The 4597-nt window shown below is 43.6% G+C and overlaps 1 pseudogene; it reads right to left on the reverse strand.

Moving 5' to 3' along the window:
- Positions 1 to 2242: 2242 nt before the first annotated feature.
- On the reverse strand, positions 2243 to 4307 carry LOC126504080 (DNA (cytosine-5)-methyltransferase 3A-like; annotated as a pseudogene).
- Between the last annotated feature and the right edge of the window lie 290 nt (positions 4308 to 4597).

A 4597-nucleotide genomic window follows, 5' to 3' on the forward strand; every position in this document is an offset into this window, starting at 1 on the left:
TGCAGAGACCATGCTAGGCCACTGAAGAGTGCTTATCAGTGGCGCAAATGTGCCTAAAAACATTTAAATTAAAAATACTTCAAGATTTATTTATTTTAAGTATATGAGCGTTTTGTCTGTGTGTTTGCATACCTCAATTTGGACCACATGTGCAGTAGTCACAGAGGTCAGAGAAGGGTAATAGCATTATAAGCAATTGTTATCTGCAATGTGGATGCTAGAAACTGATCACAAGTCCTCTACAAGAGCAGCTAGTGCTCTTAACCACTGAACAATCTTTCCAGCTCCAATAATACTGTTTCAGAATACTATATTTTAGAACATACACTGATTTATCATTTTGTTCCTGAGGATTTATGGATGTCATAAGCATGGAACGGGGGATATGAAGTGTAATATAGTGATGACCAAAACAGGTTTTAAAAATTATCGTTTTTTTAACACATCGAATTTTTGAGACAGGGTTTCTCTGTGTATTTCTGATTGTCCTAGTATTGACTTTGTAGACCAGGCTGGCCTCAAACTCAGAGATCCTCATGCCTCTGATCCCCAAGTGCTAGGATTAAAGGCATGTGCCACCATACCTGGCTCAATTTATCTTCTTACCAAGATTATTTCAATAAAATTTCATTGGTCCATCAGACAATGTCACAAAGTAACATAAAAATCTCCTCCCCATTAGCCCCAAAGGAATTAATAGAGTTCAAAAACATGAGAACTAAACAAAATGAACTAATTATCTTAATGTCACCTCTATGTTTTTCCTATTTGGTGTTCATAAACACATACTATTACAAAATGCAAATCACTTATAATGTGCAATTAAGACATTTTCATAACTTAAAATAGATAAACAATAGCTCAAAAATAACATATAATAAAACAATAATGAAATATTATAGTTGGCTGCCCATGTATTTTGAAGGTTATCATCCATCACCTTTCTATATATTATCTACATATCATCTATCATACATCTATCTTCTATATATTTGTCTACCTACCTATCTGTCTGTCTTTCTGTCTCTCTCTCTTTTTCTACCTATCTATCTCTACCTCTATTCCTGTGAATAAAAAAATATGAGTATTTGATTATTTGATGAATGATTTGGAAATGCCTAGGTTATCATCAGCTCATTAATTAATGAAATTATCTATCTTTACAGCTGATTGATTACTCTTGTCCTCTTAACAATGATTAAATTCTTTATCATATCCTACAAAACATTATAAAATCTGAGACATACCCTCATCATCAGCTTCAATACCTACCATGTGAACTTAACATATATCTCTACATTCTACTTTTCTTTTAGTTCTTTTAATGGTCCTAATGTTATCCAGAATAATCAATTGCTACTTTATCTTGGCCTTATAATATTATATTGATATTTTTCTTTCTTGCCTCCCACCACTCAACCACACTATTTAGAAGAGAATTCAGGAAGAAAATGCATGCTGTATTAAAGAAATACAAGTAATTTTGTCTTGTTGACTGTGTCCTTTGCCTTACAGAAGCTTTTCAGTTTCAGGAGGTCCCATTTCTTAATTGTTTCTCTCTGTCTGCTGATGGGGTTATATTTAGGAAGTGGTCTCCTGTGCCAATGCATTCAAGTGTATTCCGCACTTTCTCTTCTATAAGGTTCAGTGTGGCTGGCTTTATGTTGAGGTCTTTGATCCATATGGACTTGAATTTTGTGCATGGTGATAGATATGGGTCTATTTTCATTCTTCTACATGTTGATATCCAGTTATGTCCGTACCGTTTGTTAAATATGCTTTCTTTTTTGTTTGTTTTTGTTTTTTTTAATATATAAATTTTTATAGAATTTTTCCTCTCTCCCTTTCCTGTCCAAAGTATTACTACTTTCTGTTGTTACTGATTTTGCTGCAATAACCCTCGTTTCAGTCACAGCAAGAAACAAAAACCCAAAGGAACAGAAAACCCTTCTGAAAAAGAGTAGAAAACAAAAGGTTTACCTCCTAGGAAAAGGAGGGGAAGAAGGGGAGGGCCTATTTTGATTTTTAAATAGGACTGAAGATTAACATTGAAAACTCAAGAGATGATGTCCAACCCTTTCACAAGACCAAGCCCTCCGTCATTTCCTCCTCTGCGGTTTGTTTTAAATTCCTTTTTCTCTTCTGGGTGCTGATACTTCTCTCCGTCCTCTTGTTCTTGGTGTTTTATTGTGTTTTTTTTTTTTAACTTTGTTATCACTACTGCAGTTTGCCCCCACGTCCCTTACACACAAGCAAAATATTCCTTCAGCGGAGCGAAGAGGTGGCAGATGACGGGCACGCTCCAAGATTGGCCCAGCAGTCTCTACCTCGCCAAGCAGCTCACGTTGGAGACATCTGTTTAATGGACAGGGAAGCCAAACACCCTTTCCATCTCAGTGCACCAGAGGATGTCTTCCTTCTCATTCATGAAGACAGAGAAATGCTAGCTTTGCCCTGCTTTATGGAGTTTGACCTGGTGGTAATGGTCCTCACTTTGCTGAACTTGGCTATTGTGCGGTGTTCCAGACACTCCTGCGGTTCCAGCTTACCATTCACAGTGGATGCCAATGGCTTGTTCATACCAGGAAGGTAACCGCAGAAGTAACAGGCTCTGTATGCAGCAGACACTTCTTTGACGTCAATCATCCCAGGGTTGGACTCGAGAAATCGTGAAATGTCCCTCTTGTCACTAACGCTCATGGCCACCACATTCTCAAAGAGCCAGAAAAAGGGGCGGTCATCTCCCTCCTTGGGCCGCGCACCATGCAGGAGGCGGTAGAACTCAAAGAAGAGCCGGCCAGTACCCCCATAAAGTCCCTTCCGGCAGGGTTGACGATGGAGTGGTCATTGCATGTACTGCCCCCAATCACGAGATCAAATGGGCTCCACTCCTGGATTTGCTTCTGTGTGACGCTGCGGACGTCCCCGACGTACATGATCTTTCCCTGGTGCCGCACCATGCCCACTGTGAAGGAGTCCTCATACACCCCTGAGGCAATGTAGTAGTCCACTTGGATGCCCAGGCCTTTTAGCACCAGGAGCCCTGTAGCAATTCCATCAAACAGAGATAGCACCCGGATGGGCTTCCTCTTTTCAGCTGAGACAGGTGGGTAAACCTTTGGAGGGTCAAATTCCTGGTCATGGTTATTGGCAAAGAACATCTGGAGCCTTGACGGCCAGTCTTCCCGTCTCTGCAGCAGGCCATAGGTGCCCTTGTGCCCACACAGGGGTCTTCCTTAATGGCTGCTTGGGCAGCTTCTGGCCCCACCAAGAAAGCCACACACTAGACACAAAAGCACCTGCAGCAGTTGTTGTTCCTGCACATGAGCACCTTGCGCCCCCCACAGCAGATAGTGCAATAGGACTGGTACCCGTCGTCGATGTCGTACTGGTATGCGCACTCCAAGAAGCAGTTTTTACAGTTCTGCACATGCCACCAATGAAGAGTGGGTGCTCCAGGGTGACACTGAGGCTTCCACATGAGATACAAATGTTCTCGATGTTTCTGCACTTCTTCGGCACCTCATACACTAGCCGCTCTCTTGTGCGTTCATCAATGAACTTGACCTTAGGCTTCTCTGTTGTGCTCTTTCTGGGCTTCTTGGCTGGTGGGAGTGGTGCATATGCAGCTGCCTCAGGCTCAAACCACATGTCTGTGTAAACTTCCTTGTATGGATTCTTCTCCTCTTCTGGTGGCTCTAGGCCCTTGGGACCAGAGGGCTGGAAGCCCCCAAGGGCCCACTCAATCATCTGCTTGTTCTGCACCTCAGAGTCATTTTCTTCACTGTCATGGCAAGCTGGAAACAGCTTCCCAGCACGGCTGCTGGCCACATGGAGGACTTCTTAGATGGCTCTGTGGTACATGGGCTGCTTATTGTAGGTGGCCTGGTGGAACGCACTGCAGAAGGAGCTCAGTGGCATGAGCTGCTCCACGCACACCACTGAGAACTTGCCGTCTCCGAACCACATGACCCAGCGAGTGCCTTCAGCGGCTCTGCTCCAGCCTGTCATCCACCAAGACACAATCCGGCCTTGCCACCAGGAGCAGCCCCTAAGTTTCCCCCACACCAGCTCTCCAATGCCAAAACCCCGGCCATCCTCATACTCAGGCTCATCGTCAGCTGCTTTGGTAGTATTCTTGTCCCCAGCATCAGCCCCCACTGGCTCAGGGGTGGTGGCCACAGTAGGGGACACAGGGTCAGTGGGCTGCTGCACAGCAGGGGAGCTGGCCTCCTCCACCTTCTGAGGCTCCCAGAGGCCTGGTTTTCTTCTACAGTATTCATCACTGCAATCATCTTGCCTTTCTTCTCAGCCCATAAGGCCAGGTGTAGCCCCTCTGTGGTCCGGCTCTGCTTTCTTTTTTCCATTTGATATTTTTGCTTCTTTGTCAAATATCAGGTGTTCAAAGGTGTGTGGATTAACATCCAGGTCTTCTATTCAGTTCCATTTTTCCTCCTGTCTGTTCTTATGCCAACGCCAGGCTGTTTTCAGTACTGTAGCTCAGTAGTAGAGTTTGGAGTCAGAGATTGTGATGCCTCCAGAAGTTCTTTTGTTGTACAGGATTGTTTTGGCTATCCTAGTTTTTTTTTTTTTTTTT

Source organism: Alexandromys fortis, unplaced genomic scaffold (genome assembly GCF_014885135.2).
Source record: "Alexandromys fortis isolate MF-2015 unplaced genomic scaffold, M_Fortis_MF-2015_v1.1 scaffold_42, whole genome shotgun sequence".
In the NCBI taxonomy this organism is placed as follows: Eukaryota; Metazoa; Chordata; class Mammalia; order Rodentia; family Cricetidae; genus Alexandromys; species Alexandromys fortis.